The sequence below is a fragment of the Triturus cristatus genome, chromosome 2_1, assembly GCF_964204655.1.
Source record: "Triturus cristatus chromosome 2_1, aTriCri1.1, whole genome shotgun sequence".
NCBI lineage: Eukaryota > Metazoa > Chordata > Amphibia > Caudata > Salamandridae > Triturus > Triturus cristatus.
In genome coordinates, this window is record NC_140581.1 from 503,677,130 (window position 1) to 503,702,839 (window position 25,710).

The 25,710-nt window shown below is 46.1% G+C and overlaps 1 protein-coding gene across 3 annotated transcripts in view; it reads left to right on the forward strand.

Annotated features, from left to right (window-relative positions):
• LOC146865554 (baculoviral IAP repeat-containing protein 1-like) overlaps window positions 1-25,710 on the forward strand; it is a 1,189,967-nt gene that overhangs the window by 1,162,556 nt on the left and 1,701 nt on the right. The window lies entirely within an intron of this gene.

Sequence of the window (25,710 nt, forward strand, 5' to 3'; positions counted from 1 at the left end):
GTTAGTGAGGCTCTGCTGAGCGGGTTCTATCTGATCCGAAAACCCAAGCAGAACATTTGGCGTCACGAACCGTTTACGAAACCTGTGTGCGTTGTGGTTGTATCGTGTTTGCTTTCGGCGCGTGCGTGGTTTCGTTTGTATATTATTTGTATATACTTGTGTGTAGTTTTCTTTTCTCTTTCTTCTTTTTCTTTTTCTCTTTTTCTTTCTTTTCCGAGATGTTTTCTAGAAAGTCGAAATCTACCTTTAAGTTGCCCGTTGATATTCCCGGTTGGGATTCAACGCCTTATGAAGCCTTAGCCCGTGAGTGGGCTGATTCTACTGGTTTGAGTGAGAATTGGAATTCTTTTTTGGAGCTGGCGGAGCCGGCTAATGTGATTACTTGTTTACAGAAGGCGCCGGTATCTAAGGGTGATGAGCTTCCCGTTTTGGGACGCAGAGGTTGGATTGTTCTGTCTGCGTACAGAATTCTGCATGAGAGGTTGTTGAAGTTACAGAACTTGCATAAGGATTTGGAAGCGAACTTTGTTGAGATTCAGAATGCTCATACTTTGTTGCGGTGTCAAAATAAGTTGCTTGCTGACAAACTTGAGACGTACCAAACTATTGCCGAAAGGGCGGCTGTGCGAATTGCTCGTTATAAATACAAGAATCGGCGTGGTCGGGTTTCGACGCGAAAGGTGCGTCTGGTCGTGGCGAAAGCCGGACTGGATTGGAATCCTGATGAATGGGATGGTAATATCTGGAACTCGAGTGATTCTCCTTCCTCGGGTGAGGAGTCTGCCAAGCGCGAGTCCTCTCGCTCCGGCCGTGATTGTAAGTCTGCTTCTTGCACCTCTGATGGTGCACCCCGTGATTGCGCTCGTCCTTCGAGCGGAGTCGATGCTTCTTACACTGATTGTTCCTCTACGTGTCCTGGTCGAGCTCCTTGTGATGCTCGTCCCGCGGTCTCGGTGCATCCAGTTTTTCGGCGGAAGTTGCAGCAGGCTCCCGGTGCTCCGAATGGTATTGCTTTAGACTCTTTGGAGGATTTTACTCAACAAGAAATTAGTGATATTTTGCAGCGATTTCGGCAGCAAGCTGGTGAGACCTTACTCACATGGATGGTGCGCCTTTATGAACTGGGCGCTGCTGGCATTATGTTGGATGCTGGCGATTGTTTGAAGTTTTGTTCCTTGAGTTCGGATTCTACTGTACAGGATCATTTTCGTAACTTTAATGTTGGTGGTCAAATTTCTTTGCTTCAATTGGCGACTGAGGGTTGTAATCAAAAATATCCTACTGAGTCTGACTGGCCTGTGAATGACAAACCGTGGTATACTTTGCGCGATGCTGCACAACGTCTCAAAGAGGAGGTGATGAAAACGGCAATTTTTCTAAATACTGCTGACAGGTTGCTTGATGGTTTCTTGACATCTTCTGTGCGGAATCGTATTATTCGTTCTTCCCCTGTTGCTTATAAGCAGGTCATGATGACTTTATTGATTAATCAGACTGGTAACATGTTATCTCACAAGCGTTTTTTTATAACTCGTTTTAGATTTATTATGTTTAATCATTTAGTTGCCTCACCTCCTGGTTTTGTAGCATGTACCAAGGATAGAGGGCCCTGTTGCTGCGACAATAGGTCTCCACAGGATATGCTACATTTTATCTTTTTTTTAAAAATATTTTACGCATCCCAGACGACAATTTCTGATACCATATTTAAAAGAAATGGGGTTCAGGCAAGTATGTGTTGCCCTTTTTGCACTTGCAACTTTTACAAAATTAACATACACTGCATGTTGTTACGCATTTTTAAGTGCAATGGTAAGATCAAGGGCATCTAGATATGGCTAAGATTGGAAGGGATATTATGGGCATATGTTGGGTGGATAGTAGAATTAAATTGAGAGGGAAGATGATTGTATTTATGCCATACGAAATGTAGCCAGCTATTAACTGTTGATTTTAGGTACCCCTTAGAGCAAATTTAGACTAAGATGCTGTTCTGCTCGATTTTCCCGGCCTTCTTGTGTTAAAAAGTGATTGAATGTGACTTCAGTCTCTTACCATTCAAGCCTAAGGGTTAGAGTAGTGAATGGAGCCTATTTACTAGGCACTTCGATATGATTCTGTGCTCTTCCCCATAGATCAGGGCTTGCACACATAGCCTAGGGGATAGATTCGTTAGTATTAGGGATAACCTGTCCTGTAGTGAGGGTATTTCATGGAGCCGTGCTGTATTCAGGCCTGGTAGGCCTCAAACGGGAGAGACTCCATCTTTCTTTCTGCTCCGGAAGCTTGGGATGCTTCTAGGTCAAATGTAATGTTTTAGTTATGAGGTGTTATTCGCTTGGAGAGAACCGGTTCAGGCCGGCCCTTATCGAAGGATTGTATTTTTCTTCATGCCGAAGACACTACATCAGGCCGGCCGGCTGGGAACGTGTCCTTGGAATTTTCCATGAGGAAACGCACCTCTATATTAGTGAAAGTCTGAGGCAGTTACATGTTCAGTCCGTAGGCGGCATCTAGCCGTTAGCAGTAAAGCTACTACTTATTCCAGGGAAGACAGACACCATCTTGAAGGCGGAGAAGAACCGAGAGACAGATACTCTCCTAGCAGAATAGCCAGAGAGGAGAGAGTAGCCGATAAGGAAGAGGTCCCAGTGACTCGGAGAAGGGTGATCCGTGACTGCGGAGGTGTGACTTCCAGGCGAGCCGAGGCACAGACGAGAAGGGAACCTAGATGACCACTGAGTGCAGGCTACATACTACTAAGGTGATGTCGACCCTTTCTTATTAGAGTGTACAACTTAATCTTTCACTTTTCTTTGCAGGTTATGTGTTATATTGTAATGTTATGTGATTGCGTATGTAATGAGTAATAAAGTATCCAGTTTGTAGTGAACCAACATGTGCTACGTGTTCTTGTATGAGAGGGTAGCCTATTCTTCTAGTCAGCTGCGGCTACATGAACAGATGTTAACCCTGATCAGGTAAGTGGTAACTGAATAAGGGAAAGAGGAGCCCCTCGAACCGGAGAACAGGCTATGCTCGAACTGGCAGTCCTTGTGTGATCTGATGAATAGTGAGACTGATTCCCTTTTTGTATGTTATGGTGATCATAGGATGAACTGTCGTATGAGACTGCCGTCTGGGTAGAGAGGTCTGGATTCGTATGGGATCGCGAGGCCGCCACTTGTGATACTGCCGTCTGGGTAGAGAGGTCTGGATTCGTATGGGATCGCGAGGCCGCCACTTGTGATACTGTCGTATGGGCAGAGAGGTCTGGATTCGTATGGGATCGCGAGGCCGCCGATTGTGCTGAGACTGCCGTCTGGGTAGAGAGGTCTGGATTCGTATGGGATCGCGAGGCCGCCACTTGTGATACTGCCGTCTGGGTAGAGAGGTCTGGATTCGTATGGGATCGCGAGGCCGCCACTTGTGATACTGTCGTATGGGCAGAGAGGTCTGGATTCGTATGGGATCGCGAGGCCGCCGATTGTGCTGAGACTGCCGTCTGGGTAGAGAGGTCTGGATTCGTATGGGATCGCGAGGCCGCCACTTGTGATACTGCCGTCTGGGTAGAGAGGTCTGGATTCGTATGGGATCGCGAAGCCGCCACTTGTGATACTGTCGTATGGGCAGAGAGGTCTGGATTCGTATGGGATCGCGAGGCCGCCACTTGTGATACTGTCGTATGGGCAGAGAGGTCTGGATTCGTATGGGATCGCGAGGCCGCCACTTGTGATACTGTCGTATGGGCAGAGAGGTCTGGATTCGTATGGGATCGCGAGGCCGCCACTTGTGATACTGTCGTATGGGCAGAGAGGTCTGGATCCGTATGGGATCGCGAGGCCGCCGATTGTGCTGAGACTGCCGTCTGGGTAGAGAGGTCTGGATTCGTATGGGATCGCGAGGCCGCCACTTGTGATACTGCCGTCTGGGTAGAGAGGTCTGGATTCGTATGGGATCGCGAGGCCGCCACTTGTGATACTGTCGCATGGGCAGAGAGGTCTGGATCCGTATGGGATCGCGAGGCCGCCGATTGTAAGAGGTCTTGGAATGTATAGTAGGAATTCCCTGTCCTTAGGTGGTAAGATATATGTGGTTACCTATTGTAGATAGGCCCTAGGGGGAGGGAGGGGGTAACGTTCTGGCTGGGTTAGTGAGGCTCTGCTGAGCGGGTTCTATCTGATCTGAAAACCCAAGCAGAACATTTGGCGTCACGAACCGTTTACGAAACCTGTGTGCGTTGTGGTTGTATCGTGTTTGCTTTCGGCGCGTGCGTGGTTTCGTTTGTATATTATTTGTATATACTTGTGTGTAGTTTTCTTTTCTCTTTCTTCTTTTTCTTTTTCTCTTTTTCTTTCTTTTCCGAGATGTTTTCTAGAAAGTCGAAATCTACCTTTAAGTTGCCCGTTGATATTCCCGGTTGGGATTCAACGCCTTATGAAGCCTTAGCCCGTGAGTGGGCTGATTCTACTGGTTTGAGTGAGAATTGGAATTCTTTTTTGGAGCTGGCGGAGCCGGCTAATGTGATTACTTGTTTACAGAAGGCGCCGGTATCTAAGGGTGATGAGCTTCCCGTTTTGGGACGCAGAGGTTGGATTGTTCTGTCTGCGTACAGAATTCTGCATGAGAGGTTGTTGAAGTTACAGAACTTGCATAAGGATTTGGAAGCGAACTTTGTTGAGATTCAGAATGCTCATACTTTGTTGCGGTGTCAAAATAAGTTGCTTGCTGACAAACTTGAGACGTACCAAACTATTGCCGAAAGGGCGGCTGTGCGAATTGCTCGTTATAAATACAAGAATCGGCGTGGTCGGGTTTCGACGCGAAAGGTGCGTCTGGTCGTGGCGAAAGCCGGACTGGATTGGAATCCTGATGAATGGGATGGTAATATCTGGAACTCGAGTGATTCTCCTTCCTCGGGTGAGGAGTCTGCCAAGCGCGAGTCCTCTCGCTCCGGCCGTGATTGTAAGTCTGCTTCTTGCACCTCTGATGGTGCACCCCGTGATTGCGCTCGTCCTTCGAGCGGAGTCGATGCTTCTTACACTGATTGTTCCTCTACGTGTCCTGGTCGAGCTCCTTTTGATGCTCGTCCCGCGGTCTCGGTGCATCCAGTTTTTCGGCGGAAGTTGCAGCAGGCTCCCGGTGCTCCGAATGGTATTGCTTTAGACTCTTTGGAGGATTTTACTCAACAAGAAATTAGTGATATTTTGCAGCGATTTCGGCAGCAAGCTGGTGAGACCTTACTCACATGGATGGTGCGCCTTTATGAACTGGGCGCTGCTGGCATTATGTTGGATGCTGGCGATTGTTTGAAGTTTTGTTCCTTGAGTTCGGATTCTACTGTACAGGATCATTTTCGTAACTTTAATGTTGGTGGTCAAATTTCTTTGCTTCAATTGGCGACTGAGGGTTGTAATCAAAAATATCCTACTGAGTCTGACTGGCCTGTGAATGACAAACCGTGGTATACTTTGCGCGATGCTGCACAACGTCTCAAAGAGGAGGTGATGAAAACGGCAATTTTTCTAAATACTGCTGACAGGTTGCTTGATGGTTTCTTGACATCTTCTGTGCGGAATCGTATTATTCGTTCTTCCCCTGTTGCTTATAAGCAGGTCATGATGACTTTATTGATTAATCAGACTGGTAACATGTTATCTGTGGTGCTGGAATCGGTACGCCAACTCGGTGAGTTGGGTGAGTGGTTTAAACCTGAACGGCAGTCCCGGCCTGACACTCGTACTCCTGGTGACAATAAACTTACTAGACGTGATATGTTTTTTGGTCTTGTGGCCGATGGTGTGCGGAAGGAGGACATTGATGGTGAGACTACTTCTCGTTTGTGGGAAATGTTTCGCAAACGTGGCTTGGATCGAAAGGAGGGTGCCCGGCGTGTTCGGACGACTGAGTGTGATCGTGGTTTTTCTGACGGTAGCGGTGATGACGACCGCCATGGGCGCTCTGATCATCGTGATGATCGACGTTATGTACGTGATTTGTCCCCCCGTCGTGAGAGAGACAGGGAGAGAGAGGGGGAAAGAGAGAGGGGGAGAGATGATTATGTTAACAGCAGACGTAGAGATGATAGGGATCAATCCCCTGAGTTGAGAAGGAGAGAGGATCGACACAGATTGGCCGATCGAAACCCGCAGTACAATGCAGAGAACAGGAATCCATTTCGTAATGGAGATGGATATGAACAGGAGGTATCGATACCTGGGAAACGTGAGAGTCTTTATCCTGATTTATCCTGGTACACAGAACGCAGTAAAAATGACTAGGAAATAGGTCAAGCTCCAGTACACAGATGGGCTCACAGAGATAATAGACCCTATGTAGATATTGATATTTATTGGAGACATCGTAATGTCCAAAGGGCCCGAGCATTGGTAGATACAGGAGCGGAGGCCACTCTTATTCATGGAAAATCAAAGAAGTTTAAAGGTCAGCCTTTTACAATTACCGGATTAGGTGGAAAGGAAACTCCAGCAGTTCAAACTTTACTTGAAATGAGAATAGGTAGAATTCCTAGAAAAGAATACTCTGTATTAGTGGTGCCACTCTTAGAATTCATAATTGGAATTGATATTTTGAAAGGAATGACTTTGCACTTAGATGATGGATGTTACCAATTTGGAACTAAACATTATATATCGTCCAGGCCTGTACGGGTTGGTCGTTTAAGAATGCCCCCCATAAAAGTTCCCCAGGCGACAAAAGTGGTTCGTCAGAAGCAGTATCGTATTCCAGGTGGTCATGAAGAGATTAGTACCACTATTCAGGAGTTGGTGGATGCAGGAGTTATAACCCCAGTTACTTCTGCTTGGAATAATCCTGTTTGGCCTGTACGTAAGAGTGATAATTCTTGGCGCATGACTGTTGATTATCGAGAATTGAATAGACACACACCCTCTTTGACTGTTGCAGTACCGGATGTTATTACCCTAATTGAAAGAATCCAAAAACATCCAGGTACATGGTATGCGTCCATTGATATTGCTAATGCTTTCTTTTCGATTCCGATTGCCCCTGAGTGTCAGGAACAATTCAGTTTTACGTGGAACGGGCATCAGATGACGTTTAGAAGTCTTCCCCAGGGCTATGTGCATAGTCCTACGATATGTCACCGGCTGGTGGCAGAGCATTTGGCTGAGGTACCGGTTCATCCGCAAATTCAGATATGTCACTATATTGATGATATTTTGATCCAAGGCGAAACACAAGAGGAAGTTCAGACCCAATTGGACAGAGTCATTGAGTGCCTGCGTGAGAAAGGTTGGGAAATCAACCCGGATAAGTTACAAGGTCCGTCCCAGGCTGTGAAATTTTTGGGTATTAATTGGCATGAGGGGCACCGAGAAGTGATCCCTCAGGTTAAACAGAAAATTCTTGATTTTGCAGTTCCGAGGAATAGGAAAGAAGCCCAAAGCTTCATTGGTTTATTTGGTTTTTGGCGCCAGCATATTCCTCATTTGAGTCAAATATTGGCCCCTTTGTACCAGGTCACTCGTAAAAAGAATGCATTTGAATGGGGTAAACCACAGCAAGATGCGTTCAGTCTGGCAAAAGAAGCAATTCAGCATGCTCTGGATTTATGGCCTGTATGTGATGGTGATGTGGATTTGAATGTGTCTGTACAAGACCTTTATGCTAATTGGAGTTTGTGGCAGAAACAAGGCAAGAGTAGAGTACCGCTAGGTTTCTGGACCAAAAAGTTACCTGATGCTGGTGAGCGTTATACACCTTTTGAGAAACAGTTACTTGCATGTTATTGGGCTCTGGTGGATACCGAGCAATTGACTTTGGGACATGATATAGTTTTGCGACCTGAAATTCCTATCATGCAGTGGGTTATGAGTTCGCCGAAAACTCACCGAATTGGACACGCTCAAGAGGCGAGTGTGATTAAATGGAAATGGTATATACAAGACAGGGCACGTGTGGGACAAAAAGGAGTTGCATCTGTGCATGAGCAGGTGGCGCGGGCGCCATCGACTGAGACTGAGAGTGAATGTTCCGTACCTTTAGTACAGGAGTCTCCTGTTAAGTGGGGTAGACCTTTTGATGATTTGTCGGCGGAGGACAGAAACCATGTCTGGTTTACGGATGGTTCAGCAAGGTTCATAGGGACGAAACGGCATTGGAAGGCGGTGTCCTATAATCCGATCACACAAAAATTGCTGAGCACAACTGGTGAGGGTAAGAGCAGTCAATTTGCTGAACTCTATGCTGTTTATCAAGTTCTGAAACAAGAGTTACCTGGCACATGTCATATTTTCACCGATTCTTGGTCCACTGCCAATGGACTGGCAGTTTGGTTGCCGACTTGGCATTCCCATAGTTGGAAAATCCATTCAAAAGAACTGTGGGGAAAAGAATTATGGCAGGAGATTTGGGAAATGCTCCCACAGAGTACTGTTACAATCTTCCATGTGGATGCTCATACCCCGATAGACTCTCTTGACAAATTCTTTCATAATATTGCAGATGAGAAATCTAAACTTGCTGAGGCAGTGGTGGACAGGCAAGATTCTGATATTGCGGGATTGGCGAAATGGGCCCACCAGAAAGCAGGACACTTTGGAGAGAAAGCCACTAGCAGGTGGGCTGCTGATAGAGGAATTTATATTCCCCTAGATTTAATCAAAAATGTTATTCTACATTGTCCCATTTGTCAGCATATCAGGCAGCGCAAAGTGCCCCAAATTGTTAAAGGTAATTTACATCGCGGGAAATTGCCCGCTCAAATTTGGCAGATTGATTACATTGGTCCACTTCCTATGAGTAGGAATTGTCAATATGTTTGCACTATTGTTGATACATACAGTGGCCTGTTGGTGGCCCTTCCCTGTAAGCAAGCTACCCAATTGAATACTATTAAAACTTTGGAATTGATTATGATGTATTATGGTGTGCCATTCCAAATTCAATCTGATAATGCATCCCATTTTCGTGGAAGATTGGTACAGGAATTCTGTGTGGAAAACAATATTGAATGGGTGTTTCATATACCATATTATCCACAGGCCTCGGGTCTTGTGGAGAGGTTGAATGGCCTGCTGAAAGATCAGTTATGCAAATTAACAGATGACAAGTATAAGAATTGGCGAGACTTTTTGCCTCAAGCGCTATTAATTTTGAATAACCGTCCTTTTCTAAATGCTGAATCCCCACTTATGCGTTTGTTTCCTCCGAATGTTGATGCTAAGCCCAATGAAATCAGAGAGACTGTGATGTACTGGGAAATTACTCCCGGAGCTTTAGCTCCATGTAGAGCGACCCCAGGGTCGGCAGGTTTAGACTTGCATGCCATGGATGACACCGTTATAAAAAGTAAGGATCGAGTCATCATTGAAACTGGTGTTGGTGTTCATATACCAACTGGGAATTTCGGATTAATTGCCCCTAGATCGGGGCTGGCTGTAAAAGGCATTCAAGTGCTTGGAGGAATCATTGATAGTGATTATCAGGGAGAGATTAAGGTGCTCCTGCTGAATAGCAGTGAGGTTGACTTACTGATACATCAAACTGACCGAGTGGCTCAATTGCTAATAATGCCTGTTTTCAGTGGTGAGATCACAAAAGGCACTGCCCCAACGTTGCTAACTGTACGAGGCCAGAAAGGTTTTGGCTCCACAGATAATCCTGGGGCCAGAGTTTGGGTGCAGTCGCCTAAGAATCCCCCTGAACAAGCAGAAGTCATCGCAACAGGTCAAGACAACACCATTTTAGTTATGAGACCAGGGAAAGATAGCTGGGAAGCAGTCCCGGCTGACAAATGTTACTTACGAGAATGAATAATGCCTGTATTTGATTCTCTTTCAGATCATTCTTTGGACTGTTGCTGCAGGATGTGTCGGCGTTGGACTCCTTTTGGGCTGGTACGACGAGAGAGGAGGGATCCCATCAACCCGGGCTGAGTTGAGAACCCGAGTGTCGCGTTCCTTCGCTGCGTGGGATTCGTCGTCGAACTTTTGGACTACGTTAGCCAAACGAGTTACTAAAGCCCCTCATTTCTGCTTGACACCGATGAGATCGGTGACTGACATTCTAGCGACTTGTTTAGTTGCTGTCCCTGCTTCATTGGAGACTTTGACTCATATTTTCAATTTATCGTATGCTCGCCCCAATGTTCTTCTGGGCGATTTTGCTACCCACGAGTATTGCCCCTTGTGTACTGTACTGTCAGACCCGATACCCCCCATCCAGTCCCAAATAGTTACCTATAATATCACACAGGGTGATTTGTGTTTTTTCCTTACTTGTGATCCTAGTGCGATTTCTGAATGTATGCGTTTAAGATTGAAAGGTGCCACTTCATTCACCGCTCATGAACGAACTTTGTGCCTTCAAAGGACACCGAAAACATGTACTTCTGTTCAGAATTACATGACTTGCAAGAGTATGGTAGTTACCCCCAGTCACTATCGCACGATGTTACTACCTGCCGGATGGCTTTTCTCATGTGGTAATACTTCCTGGCCATATATCCCCGCAAATATTTCTGGAGGCCCTTGTGCCATTACTAGACTGAGCTTGTTAATGTTTTCATCACATCCGAATGCCAACTCTCGTGTGATTCGAGATACAGTGAGGTTACAGGAGGATTGTGACTCATCTTTGCATTTATATTCCAAGTCTGAATACCTTAGCCTGGCTGTTTCAATTGTTGGTGTTCCTGCTTTGGCAGTTTATAATGCCAAATCTATTGGGAAAATGGCCTGCTGGATGGTAAAATCCATTAATCATACTTCTACAGTCCTGTCTGACATGCTATTAGACGCCCAGGGTGAACGTAGAGCTATCTTGCAAAATCGAGCGGCCATTGATTATCTTTTGCTTAAACATGGACACGATTGTTCTGATTTTGAGGGTCTTTGTTGTTTTAACTTGTCTGATCATACAAAATCCATTCAAGCTCACATTGATAAACTACATGACTTGACAGAAGAAGTTAGAAAACACATTGACCAGCGCTGGTTTGACTGGCTCTTTAATTGGTTACCTGATTTGCATATGTTGCGTCAGATATTAGGAGGTATTCTGATTACTATCGGCATTTTGATTTCTATCTGTTGCTTTATTCAGTGTATTCCTTCACTACTTCAATTCTGCACACCTGGTACTAGACATAGATCAGTTAGTCTTGTTTCATATTATTCTTCCACAGATATTAGTTCTGTTTAATGAATGTATAATAGACTGAAGTCAAGGGTGAAATGTTCTGCTCGATTTTCCCGGCCTTCTTGTGTTAAAAAGTGATTGAATGTGACTTCAGTCTCTTACCATTCAAGCCTAAGGGTTAGAGTAGTGAATGGAGCCTATTTACTAGGCACTTCGATATGATTCTGTGCTCTTCCCCATAGATCAGGGCTTGCACACATAGCCTAGGGGATAGATTCGTTAGTATTAGGGATAACCTGTCCTGTAGTGAGGGTATTTCATGGAGCCGTGCTGAATTCAGGCCTGGTAGGCCTCAAACGGGAGAGACTCCATCTTTCTTTCTGCTCCGGCAGCTTGGGATGCTTCTAGGTCAAATGTAATGTTTTAGTTATGAGGTGTTATTCGCTTGGAGAGAACCGGTTCAGGCCGGCCCTTATCGAAGGATTGTATTTTTCTTCATGCCGAAGACACTACATCAGGCCGGCCGGCTGGGAACGTGTCCTTGGTACGGGGAGGTACAAGAATTTGGTGGGCGGCAGGTTACGTGCCGGAATTTTCCATGAGGAAACGCACCTCTATATTAGTGAAAGTCTGAGGCAGTTACATGTTCAGTCCGTAGGCGGCATCTAGCCGTTAGCAGTAAAGCTACTACTTATTCCAGGGAAGACAGACGCCATCTTGAAGGCGGAGAAGAACCGAGAGACAGATACTCTCCTAGCAGAATAGCCAGAGAGGAGAGAGTAGCCGATAAGGAAGAGGTCCCAGTGACTCGGAGAAGGGTGATCCGTGACTGCGGAGGTGTGACTTCCAGGCGAGCCGAGGCACAGACGAGAAGGGAACCTAGATGACCACTGAGTGCAGGCTACATACTACTAAGGTGATGTCGACCCTTTCTTATTAGAGTGTACAACTTAATCTTTCACTTTTCTTTGCAGGTTATGTGTTATATTGTAATGTTATGTGATTGCGTATGTAATGAGTAATAAAGTATCCAGTTTGTAGTGAACCAACATGTGCTACGTGTTCTTGTATGAGAGGGTAGCCTATTCTTCTAGTCAGCTGCGGCTACATGAACAGATGTTAACCCTGATCAGGTAAGTGGTAACTGAATAAGGGAAAGAGGAGCCCCTCGAACCGGAGAACAGGCTATGCTCGAACTGGCAGTCCTTGTGTGATCTGATGAATAGTGAGACTGATTCCCTTTTTGTATGTTATGGTGATCATAGGATGAACTGTCGTATGAGACTGCCGTCTGGGTAGAGAGGTCTGGATTCGTATGGGATCGCGAGGCCGCCACTTGTGATACTGCCGTCTGGGTAGAGAGGTCTGGATTCGTATGGGATCGCGAGGCCGCCACTTGTGATACTGTCGTATGGGCAGAGAGGTCTGGATTCGTATGGGATCGCGAGGCCGCCGATTGTGCTGAGACTGCCGTCTGGGTAGAGAGGTCTGGATTCGTATGGGATCGCGAGGCCGCCACTTGTGATACTGCCGTCTGGGTAGAGAGGTCTGGATTCGTATGGGATCGCGAGGCCGCCACTTGTGATACTGTCGTATGGGCAGAGAGGTCTGGATTCGTATGGGATCGCGAGGCCGCCGATTGTGCTGAGACTGCCGTCTGGGTAGAGAGGTCTGGATTCGTATGGGATCGCGAGGCCGCCACTTGTGATACTGCCGTATGGGCAGAGAGGTCTGGATTCGTATGGGATCGCGAGGCCGCCACTTGTGATACTGCCGTATGGGCAGAGAGGTCTGGATTCGTATGGGATCGCGAGGCCGCCACTTGTGATACTGTCGTATGGGCAGAGAGGTCTGGATTCGTATGGGATCGCGAGGCCGCCACTTGTGATACTGTCGTATGGGCAGAGAGGTCTGGATTCGTATGGGATCGCGAGGCCGCCACTTGTGATACTGTCGTATGGGCAGAGAGGTCTGGATCCGTATGGGATCGCGAGGCCGCCGATTGTGCTGAGACTGCCGTCTGGGTAGAGAGGTCTGGATTCGTATGGGATCGCGAGGCCGCCACTTGTGATACTGCCGTCTGGGTAGAGAGGTCTGGATTCGTATGGGATCGCGAGGCCGCCACTTGTGATACTGTCACATGGGCAGAGAGGTCTGGATCCGTATGGGATCGCGAGGCCGCCGATTGTAAGAGGTCTTGGTATGTATAGTAGGAATTCCCTGTCCTTAGGTGGTAAGATATATGTGGTTACCTATTGTAGATAGGCCCTAGGGGGAGGGAGGGAGTAACGTTCTGGCTGGGTTAGTGAGGCTCTGCTGAGCGGGTTGTATCTGATCCGAAAACCCAAGCAGAACAGATGCTCTAGACCCCCAGGAGAATGATAGTCACTTTTGTATGTTTACTGTATACTGAAATTTGTATGTTAATGAACTCGATTTATATTTTTATTGTACCATCTCTTTTATGGCGGAGTTACTGCTGAAGAAAGATTGTTTATTATTCTTATTACTGTTGCACTGATTGTATTGGGCATTTTAAGTTTAATTATTATTCATTGTTTCATGTTTTAATTTATTCTAGAATATGTTTTTTTATATTTTAAACTATGTTGAGATATATATATATAGATATATATACATATATTATTTTTATACAATTTTAAAGTTTTTAAATAAATTAAAGATAATAGTTTATTAATTATATTAAAGTAAATATATATGTATACATTACTATGTTTGTGTGTTTATCTTTTTAATTAAGTTTATTTGTTATATTTTGTAAAAATGTATATTAAATTTAATTAATTGTGTTAAAATTAATATTAATATTTAATATATTTTACATCAATATTTATGATTTGATATTTTTTTACTTGCCTGTTTAGGTATGGGAGTCGATATTTTTGTAGTCTATTTTGTATTGTTGATATTTTGAATATCGATATTTTTAACATTGATATTCTATCAGTGAAACCCTGAATGGGACAGCTAAATTAGGAGATGTCGGACAGGGTTCACACATGAAGGCCTTTCAAAATCTTCAAGAGATATATGACTTACAAAAAACTAAGGGGCATATTATCAACGAGGCGATAAAAAATTATCGCCGCTTTTGCGTCCTTTTTCGGACGAAAAGCGGCGATAATTTTAACACCCTTTTAGCAAGGACACGCTAACGCGTGAATCCATGCTTCTTCGCCCTTTCTCTTAACCCCCTGCTTTGCATCTCTAACGAGATGCAAAGTGGGCGTTCCTCACAAGAATAACGGTAGAAATGTCGCTAAGCGACATTTCTCCTATTATCAAGCCTCACGCTAAGAAGCATAGTGACAAGAAAAGTAGTGATAACCTCGGTTATCGCTACTTTCCTTACGCCTGCTTTGAAACTGACTTAGCCATGATATCCTATGGAAGGTGGATATCATGGCTAAGTATGTGTAGCCCTATCAGCAAGCTATCGCCAAAAGTTGTGCGATTATCGCTCCATTTCCAGCGCTAATCGCACAGTTGGCAGCTTGCGCTCTGAATTTTATCGCTTTGGAGATAAGCGTTGCTGATAGCACGCTATCTCCGGGATAAAATTCAGAGTTGGCCGGCGATAATTATCCTTGCGCTAAGTGCGCTTAGCGATAATTATTGTCGGCCCTTGCTGATATGCCCCCACATTTTACAAATATTAACTGCCGCTACATGCACTACCCTTGTCTGACCTGTAAGAATTTAAACTGGCCTCTGACCCAATGGGGAGTGGAAGAGTTTTACAACTCCACAGATCACTCATTATTAATGCCCCCAGCAGTTTCACAGCCCTCAGGGAGCAGCTGGGAAGAGAGGATTATTTCCCATAGAGGAATGTGAATGGAGGGATGCAAAAATGGCATCTCGGGAAATGGCAATTTCCTCCCCACTGCGCCACATATAGCTCAACTATCTACACATTGCATATTTCATCTTCAAACCCCCTCCAGAGGTTATGGTATGTGGGCAGGCTCCTTTCATCCTCCTGCTACCGATGTGGCGCTTTCAATAGTGAGTCCTTCCATGTGGTCTGAAGCTGTCCCACCATAACAAAATTCTGGGCCAGGCTGCTAACCACCCTCTCCCAAATATGTAGAGTGGATTCCTGTCACTGAAGTACCTTCCTATGTATCTTTGAGGATTTTGGAGGCTAGAAGTGAGTTCACTTTAGAGGGGACTGGCCATGTATTCGCTAAATGAGACTGACTGGGTAAGGAGGACTGTTTTTCTTTCTCTACATCAATTCACTCCTGTAAAGGGCGGTTTGGCTTAGCAAATATCTAACAAAGGTGTTTGATACACTGTAGTTTGTTGTCTTAGTTACGTGAGACTGTAATCAATTGTACTATTGGCAATATTGTATATGTAGGTATTTTATCAATCAGTAATATTAAAGCACAACAACAGGAAAATATACCGCGCACTCAGTATTTGCAGAGACACCACATATTTGCAAGTGCTTATCGCCACCAGAACATCACTTTTCAGGGTGTCTGGTGGCGATAAGCCTGTTGCCTCATTTACAAGGCAGCTTTAAGCCATTTACTGTGGCTTAACGCCGCATTGTAAATAAGGCCCCTTTTCACACAGCACTTAGTTTGAAAGGGGCGGGCAATGAGTGTTGCAGTGCGCTTTCCGCCGCAACACCCATTGCTTTTGACACTTCCCCCTGCTTACAAGGGTGGCGTAAATATGGGGAAACGCCAACAAATAAGACCCAGGAAAAGCTTGTCTTATCCTGGCGAAACCGCCCCCCTCCAGAGAAAGCAGGCTTGAATAGCTTTCAAATGACGAAACCACATTGGCTTTATTGGATAGGGATGATTCTGCAATTGATAAAGGAGACGAGGTAAGGAAATCATTTTAAAAACTAGCAGACCTGTCAAAGAGAGATAGGGGCAGGTGGGACCACACTCACGTCTGGTCGCTCACCTGTATCCGTAAGGGGGCGAGCTTCTTGTTCCATGCCAATGTCTGAGACGTTGAGAGAAATACTCCCAGAGACTTGAAGCTGTCTGGCACTACTACTACCTCCCGTGACCAGTTGCCCCATCGATCTCCGCCCCACAGCGGCCACAAAAAGGATTTTCCCCGATTCTTATAGGGCCGGAGGTCTCGTCAAAGATCTGCATAATATGAAGAAGACGCGGACCAGTCCGGTCGAGATCTGTGAGGAAAAACAAGACATCGTCCGCATAAATCATTATGCGATAGGAAAGGCCCGGTGCCCATTTGAAACCGCGCATTTGCGTACCCAAGCTGCAAGTGGCACCATGGCAAGTGCGAAAAGATAAGGGGAGAGTGGGCAGCCCTGGCGCGTCCCCTGCCTGATAGTGAGGCTTCTGGATACCGAGACGGCCACTCGGACTGAGGCGGTTATGTCTGTATACAGCAGGTGAATAAGATTCAGTAAACGGGGGCCAAAGTTTAGACGGCCAAGCGAGGTGAAGAGATACGTCCAGCTGAGGGAATCAAAGGCCTTATTCACGTCCACCAAGAGGAGCGAGGAAGGGGTATCCAGCTTATCGACCGTGGCTATGGCATTATGGGCACGCCTGATATTATGTCACATAGCACGGCTCGGCATAAATCCCGCCTGATCCGGGTGAACCAGCTCCGTAGTACACGGGACTAGGCGGTTAGCAATCACCTTGGCCAGAAGTTTAGCTTCCACAATGAGTAGAGAAATCGGGCAATATGATGAGTATTGCTCCGGCGGACAACCCGGCATCAAGAACACCACACTTTAAGCATGCCGCCAATCTGGCGGGAGATCACCCCTCCCCGAGGAAGCCTCAAGCTCCGCTAGGTAAGGTTTTAATAGTTGCGAGTGATATTTCTGGAAAAACTCACAAGGGAAGCCATTCGGGCCTGGTGCCTTTCCCGCTCATCAAGCAGCACAGTCAGCAGTTCATCCACCGACAAGGGAGCGTCCAGCGTATCTCGCACCGCATCCGATAAGGACCGAGGGGGAAAGTCATTGATAAATTTCTGAACCAGGGCCGCGGGCAGAATTTCATGGGGAGCATACAAGTCTGCAAAATACGAGGCAAAGCAATCAGCAATGGCGGACGGGTTCGTAGGAGCATTCCCGTCGGGCCGCGTATGCTCGGGAGCGTCTGTGGACGCAGCGTCTGTTGACACAGGCGATGCAACAAAGCACTAGATTTGTCTCCCCATTGGTGTATCCAGCTACGGGTGGCGAGCCAATATAGCCGGGCTTCGATCAGGAGTTCTCTGGCATACGTCTGTTGTACGGTCAATAGTCGTCTGCGCGCGACCTTTCCCATTGTGTCCCTACCTGCCTGCTCCAGATCAAGCAACTGGGCCTCAATTTGTAATACTTTGTCGCGTCGCTGTATAAAAGGCAAATATCCGCTCCCCTGAGAGTGGGCTTCATTGCCTTCCACAGAATGACTGGAGAATCCACCGTATCTGTGTTGAGTAATAGATAGTTCACTAAATATTTATGAATATGCACTCTATAGTTATTGTCCTGCTGCAGCCACAGCGACAAGCGCCAGCGAAACTGGGAGCATCTGGGATCTAGAGACAAGAGAATGGACACAGGTGAATGGTCAGATAAACCCCTGGGGAGAATTTTGGCTGCGGTCAATCTATGAGTGTGCGCCCCGAGAGGAAAATGTAATCTAAGTGAGAGAAGGAGTCATGGCCTCCAGAGAAATAAGTGTAAGTACGCATGTGGGGTGTATGGTCCTCCACAAGTCAACCCACCCCAAGCCCTGAACCAGGGGCAATAATTTAGAGTCCTGGATCCCTGCGACTCAGGCCATGGCACGCCACCTATCTTGCGATGGAGACAAAACATAATTCCAGTCCCCCCCAACTAGGGTCTGCCCTGATGCAAAGTCAGTCCAGAGCGTCGGCAGTTTTTCAACTAGGGACCACGAGAGAGGGGGGGCGTATACACTACCGAGAACAATGGGTTCCCCATACAGTGTCCCATATATCACAATGAATCTACCCTGTGGGTCTGACCACGTTTGACTATGGACAAAGGGGACGCTGCGGTGTATAAGGATTGCAACCCCCGGGAGCCTCTAGTGAAACCGGCATGATAAGTGTGTGCAAAGCCAAACCTTGCCAAGCAAGGTGTTTTGGTGCCCGCTAAGTGGGTCTCCTGCAGGAGGAGGATGCCAGTCCTGTGTCGCTTAGCCTGGTGCAGCACAGCTCCCCATTTAATCTTATCAAGTAGACAGCTTGTATTCCAACTAAGGACTCGGAGCTCCCTACTCCCGACCCAGCTAAATCCTGTGGCATTGATGGTCATGGCATATATATTGGAAAGTAGCTAATTGAGTGACAGTGGCAATCCCAGAATCGCACACAGTGGAAGATATAGTGGCATTAATAGATAACAACAAACAATTTAACAACCCCTCCCCCACCCACCCCACCAAATACCTCAAAACAGTAGAAGAATCTGTCACGGTAGGCCAACGGGAGCCGGGCATAGCCCCACACCAAAGGTTCCCCATAGAACTGTCCCCAAACAAATACAATGTTCTCAGATACTGAGAAAAGAGTTATGGGGGAAGGCCTCATGTTGGCCCGTGGATAGTGACATCAGCATAATGAGCATTACAGTCCCAGTTGTCAAGCCCCAGTACCAGTCTCATACAGTCCAGATAAGTGTAGGAAATTATGAAATGTGGGTTGGAGTTCGCCAGCCTGTCTGGCCCGCACAGAGATCACGTCCACGACCCTCAGTCTCCATAATGCGACAGCGGCGAGTCTTGTCGACCTTCATCCACCCGGGAGCTGGATGTGCCTTGTGATTTTGAGCGGCGCCTCAAACGTGATCTGTGATTTGTTTTCCCATTAGGTTTGGTAAGCTGCCGTGCGGCTTCTCCAAAGGACGACTCCGAGTCTAAGCGCGTCGGGGTGTGCGGCTTGAGCTTCTGCCTTGCGTCCATCCAGGCGAATACTTCATCAGGGGTATCAAAGAAAAGCATACGTGATTTGTAGATAATACTCAGCCAGGTTGGGAAGAGCAGTGCATACTGGATTATTAGGTCTCTCAGTCGGGCTTTAAAGGCCATGAATGATTGCCAACATTGTTGCACCAGTCTCATGTAGTCTGGAAAGATTAGAATATGGTGGGAGTCATACTGAAGTTTGCCCGCCAATCTGGCCTGTGTGAGGATCGCATTGCGGTCATGAAAATTTAAGAATCTAGCTATAATGGGCAGAGGTCTGGCCCCCGGTGGAGGTTTTTGCATCAGAGCACTGTGCGCACGTTCAATGATGAAACCTTTTGACAGAGAAGTCTGAGGGATCCAACCCATCATCCACGCGGTGAAGAATTTTTCACATTGTTAGCTTCGCAGCCCTCTGGGAAGCCCACAAAGCGAAGGTTGTTCCTCCTGGCCCTGCCTTCGGCGTACTCCGCCCTGATCGTAAGACCTTTTGTGATGGATTTTAGAGAGGACACCCTCTTGTGGAGGGATACAACTGTGTCTTCCATGGGTATATCTGGGTTTCGGCTTCCGTTATTTTGTCAACCGCCTTACGGAGATTCTGGCGGATCAGCATAACATCCAATCCCACCGCCACAATCTTGGCCCCCAGTGCATCTCGAGACTGTGTTATTGCCGCCATCAATGCAGCGTTGTCCGGACCAGTAGAGACCTGGCTCGCCGGATCTGCCGCCTGTGCCCCGGGGCCAGCATAGCAGTCCAATGTACTTGGTTTGGTGCCCTGCAATTTGTCACGAGTCATGTTCAGTAGCGGCAGGTAGGCCCTTACAGCCCCAGCACAGTTCTGCAAGAGTCAGTATGCGGCGCAAACTCACCGCAGTTGGCAGTCGTGGTGGTAGTAACACTTGAAGGGCGGGGGGACTCCCCACAGCGAGCAATCGGGATAACGTTCACCTACAAGGCAGGCAGGAAGGCAGGTGTGGAGGCTACCCACACACAGGCTGCACCAGGCCCTAGCCCGGCCACTTCCTTGTGCAGACGCCTCCCCACCCACCTAATGGGTGCCTCTATCCAGTTACACTCTGCAGCACCGTGTAGTTCGCACGCGGGGTGCTCCACATCAATCGTGATAGAGGTGCAGTGGTCTCCGGCTCACTCCCGCAACAGCGCTCCTCCAAGCCCCGTTCGTTGTGTGGGGAGGCGGAGCCCTCGCAGGATCGTCATTGTACAGAGACTGGGTGCGTGTTAGGCATAGCGCGGGTTATGGTACCCACCCCATCACTTCCTCTGTGCCACAAGGTTATGTGGGGCCAGGCCCTATGAAGCGCTAGCCAGCCTCAGTCTGCAGCAGACACCGAGGGGCCTTAGTTATGAATCAGGCCATGTGAGTAGCCCTGTGCGATCACTGCTACTGCACCCTACCACCTTGCCAATGTCAAGGGGCGCAAAGGAAAGTTCCCCAAGGACCCCAATTGGGCGCCATAGCAGATGCAATTAGGAGACTCAGGCAGGGGCGCGGCAGCCCAGGGAAACATCCAGGGACTCCCGGGCCATAATCTATGCCCGAGGGGCCACAGACACCGACTTTAGGAGAGCCAAGAAGGGTTGCTCACTCCTCATCAGCCACGAGGTGCTCTCAAGATGCCGCACGCCCGCTCCGCGGCACAGAGAAGGTCACCTCGTATCCAAGCAGCTGGGCCCAGCTTCACCGGCCACCAAGCCCACCGCCCGTGACGTCGTCCGGCAGAGGTTCGGCTCGGTCGCGCAGCCACAGCCCAGCCTGGTATCGTCATCTCCGCCCCTAGGGGCCACTTGTATTTATATAAAAGTCATGCAGTTACTGCCACCATCGCAGGATCCACCAGATAGGCATGCGCGTGGGTACTAGCGGTGTGTAACATCCAAGCGCAGGCCCACCGCAATTACCTTCTCGCCGCGTATCGTCGTTGCCTCTAGTGCACTCACCCCGTGATCCACGGGTGGTATATGGCTCGATCCCTGCTCAGGCCGTCCACATGCAGTCCCCGCACGCCCGTCTGCGGCTCTTGGGTGCAATCCGGCTGTGATTTGTTGGAAGAGTCGGAGTACTGCGCAATGGGGGCCCGGACTCCAAGCCACCAGCTGGCAAGCAGCCTCACCATCCGGCCGCTCGGCTTCAATTCGGCCATTGTGTACCTCCACGGTATGGCGGGAGCATAAGGGCAACGTGTATGAGAGACTGGGGGGAGATAATGGGCTGAAGGCACAGGATATTAACAGGATTCACATCGGGCCACCGGAGCTCATCTAAAGCGCGTCCGCCATGTTGGACCGCTTGGCCACGCCCCCATCTCCCAATTTTACCACTGGTGCTCAATCAATAAATCAGTCAAGGTTTTGTGAAATGCACTACTCACCCATGAGGGTCTCAAGGCACATTCATTATGGAAATGGGGTGCCGTGGGGGTAGTACAAAAACGTATAAGGCAGGCACTGCCAACTTAGCCAAAGTCCCGAATTTTACATATTTGGGTGTCTTATTTGATGATAAATTAAATTGGAATAATCAGATGGAGAAAAAGGTAAAGGATATGAGTAAATCCTTGGGAACCACCGCAAATTATGCATAAGGATTAGTCACATGATTTTAAAACTTTTTCACTTATTTTGCATCACCAAAGCCTTGTACGGGAGTGAGATTTTGGGCTATAAGGCAGTTGATAAATTACAAATAAATTTTTAAGATGGATTCTAAAAGTACCACAAGGAACACCATAATTTGCTGTAAAAGACGAACTAGGGGTTAAATATATTACAGACTTAGTTTCAGTCAAATCCCTGCTGGGTGAATTTATGGTCCAACGAAGAGGCATCTTTTTAACCAAGCGGTAATTTTAGTTTGTCTATCCTTGGAGCATGCTTTGAAAAGCCCCTTGCTTAATACATTAAAGATACATTTAGTGCCCTTGGAAGACCAGATATATTTATGAATCAGGAGATGGTGAAAAAGGAGGATAAAAAGTTAATCAAAGACCTATTCCTTAAAACAATCAACACGGAGCATGAAGGAAAGGTGCTTAACAAGCCCCTGGTAATAGCCCACGCTCTAGTCAAATCAATGCCCGGTATGGAGCCTTACGTGTCCATTTTAAATAACCCTCACAAGCGTTTTTTTATAACTCGTTTTAGATTTATTATGTTTAATCATTTAGTTGCCTCACCTCCTGGTTTTGTAGCATGTACCAAGGATAGAGGGCCCTGTTGCTGCGACAATAGGTCTCCACAGGATATGCTACATTTTATCTTTTTTTGAAAATATTTTACGCATCCCAGACGACAATTTCTGATACCATATTTAAAAGAAATGGGGTTCAGGCAAGTATGTGTTGCCCTTTTTGCACTTGCAACTTTTACAAAATTAACATACACTGCATGTTGTTACGCATTTTTAAGTGCAATGGTAAGATCAAGGGCATCTAGATATGGCTAAGATTGGAAGGGATATTATGGGCATATGTTGGGTGGATAGTAGAATTAAATTGAGAGGGAAGATGATTGTATTTATGCCATACGAAATGTAGCCAGCTATTAACTTTTGATTTTAGGTACCCCTTAGAGCAAATTTAGACTAAGATGCTCTAGACCCCCAGGAGAATGATAGTCACTTTTGTATGTTTACTGTATACTGAAATTTGTATGTTAATGAACTCGATTTAGATTTTTATTGTACCATCTCTTTTATGGCGGAGTTACTGCTGAAGAAAGATTGTTTATTATTATTATTACTGTTGCACTGATTGTATTGTGCATTTTAAGTTTAATTATTATTCATTGTTTCATGTTTTAATTTATTCTAGAATATGTTTTTTAAATATTTTAAACTATGTTGAGATATATATATAGATATATATATATATTTTTATACAATTTTAAAGTTTTTAAATAAATTAAAGATAATAGTTTATTAATTATATTAAAGTAAATATATATGTATACATTACTATGTTTGTGTGTTTATCTTTTTAATTAAGTTTATTTGTTATATTTTGTAAAAATGTATATGAAATGTAATTAATTGTGTTAAAATTAATCTTAATATTTAATATATTTTACATCAATATTTATGATTTGATATTTTTTTACTTGCCTGTTTAGGTATGGGAGTCGATATTTTTGTAGTCTATTTTTTATTGTTGATATTTTGAATATCGATATTTTTAACATTGATATTCTATCAGTGAAACCCTGAATGGGACAGCTAAATTAGGAGATGTCGGACAGGGTTCACACATGAAGGCCTTTCAAAATCTTCAAGAGATATATGACTTACAAAAAACTAAGGGGCATATTATCAATGAGGCGATAAAAAATTATCGCAGCTTTTGCGTCCTTTTTCGGACGAAAAGCGGCGATAATTTTAACACCCTATTAGCAAGGACACGCTAACGCGTGAATCCATGCTTCTTCGCCCTTTCTCTTAACCCCCTGCTTTGCATCTCTAACGAGATGCAAAGTGGGCGTTCCTCACAAGAATAACGGTAGAAATGTCGCTAAGCGACATTTCTCCTATTATCAAGCCTCACGCTAAGAAGCATAGTGACAAGAAAAGTAGTGATAACCTCGGTTATCGCTACTTTCCTTATGCCTGCTTTGAAACTGACTTAGCCATGATATCCTATGGAAGGTGGATATCATGGCTAAGTATGTGTAGCCCTATCAGCAAGCTATCGCCAAAAGTTGTGCGATTATCGCTCCATTTCCAGCGCTAATCGCACAGTTGGCAGCTTGCGCTCTGAATTTTATCGCTTTGGAGATAAGCGTTGCTGATAGCACGCTATCTCCGGGATAAAATTCAGAGTTGGCCGGCGATAATTATCCTCGCGCTAAGTGCGCTTAGCGATAATTATTGTCGGCCCTTGCTGATATGCCCCCACATTTTACAAATATTAACTGCCGCTACATGCACTACCCTTGTCTGACCTGTAAGAATTTAAACTGGCCTCTGACCCAATGGGGAGTGGAAGAGTTTTACAACTCCACAGATCACTCATTATTAATGCCCCCAGCAGTTTCACAGCCCTCAGGGAGCAGCTGGGAAGAGAGGGTTATTTCCCATAGAGGAATGTGAATGGAGGGATGCAAAAATGGCATCTCGGGAAATGGCAATTTCCTCCCCACTGCGCCACATATAGCTCAACTATCTACACATTACATATTTCATCTTCAAACCCCCTCCAGAGGTTATGGTATGTGGGCAGGCTCCTTTCATCCTCCTGCTACCGATGTGGCGCTTTCAATAGTGAGTCCTTCCATGTGGTCTGAAGCTGTCCCACCATAACAAAATTCTGGGCCAGGCTGCTAACCACCCTCTCCCAAATATGTAGAGTGGATTCCTGTCACTGAAGTACCTTCATATGTATCTTTGAGGATTTTGGAGGCTAGAAGTGAGTTCACTTTAGAGGGGACTGGCCATGTATTCGCTAAAGGAGACTGACTGGGTAAGGAGGACTGTTTTTCTTTCTCTACATAAATTCACTCCTGTAAAGGGCGGTTTGGCTTAGCAAATATCTAACAAAGGTGTTTGATTCACTGTAGTTTGTTGTCTTAGTTACGTGAGACTGTAATCAATTGTACTATTGGCAATATTGTATATGTAGGTATTTTATCAATCAGTAATATTAAAGCACAACAACAGGAAAATATACCGCGCACTCAGTATTTGCAGAGACACCAGATATTTGCAAGTGCTTATCGCCACCAGAACATCACTTTTCAGGGTGTCTGGTGGCGATAAGCCTGTTGCCTCATTTACAAGGCAGCTTTAAGCCATTTACTGTGGCTTAACGCCGCATTGTAAATAAGGCCCCTTTTCACACAGCACTTAGTTTGAAAGGGGCGGGCAATGAGTGTTGCAGTGCGCTTTCCGCCGCAACACCCATTGCTTTTGACACTTCCCCCTGCTTACAAGGGTGGCGTAAATATGGGGAAACGCCAACAAATAAGACCCAGGAAAAGCTGGTCTTATCCTGGCGAAACAAGGAGAAATTATTAATTTCTCATTGTTTTTACTCTTTCTATGTATGCTGCATTCTGCAGCACTCATAGAAAGAACAAATCACCATTAGTCATTGTTCATGTGCAGGAAGGTGTCTCTTTCTGCATATAAGCAATCATTAAATAATGATGAGTTGCAACTTCTATGTGTGCTGCACAGTGCGGCACACATAGAAGTTACAAATTGCCATTAGTGATATTTCATGTGCAGGAAGGGATACCTTCCAGCACATGAACAATCATTCCCTGCAATGCAGACACACTTGCACTGTGGTGCGAGGGTACCTGCATTGATGTTAGGCAGCTAAAATCAGCATCAGTGCTAGGGTAAATGCAGGTGTGCACTGCATTCTTGTGAATGCAGTACATCCCTGTGTTTTTAAACAGCATGTTGTTAGCAATTTTAGAGTTACACCGCGCTCCTCCAGTTTATTGTAGATATGCCCCCACGTAGTTTATTCAACGAAACACACGACCTAGGTGAATAAACTATGCAGTGTTTCTGCAACTACAGAGTGAGCGGTATATTTTCCTGTTGTTTTGTGTGTGTATATTTATGTGTGTGTTTGTGTGTGGAGAGAGAGAGGCTAATTGC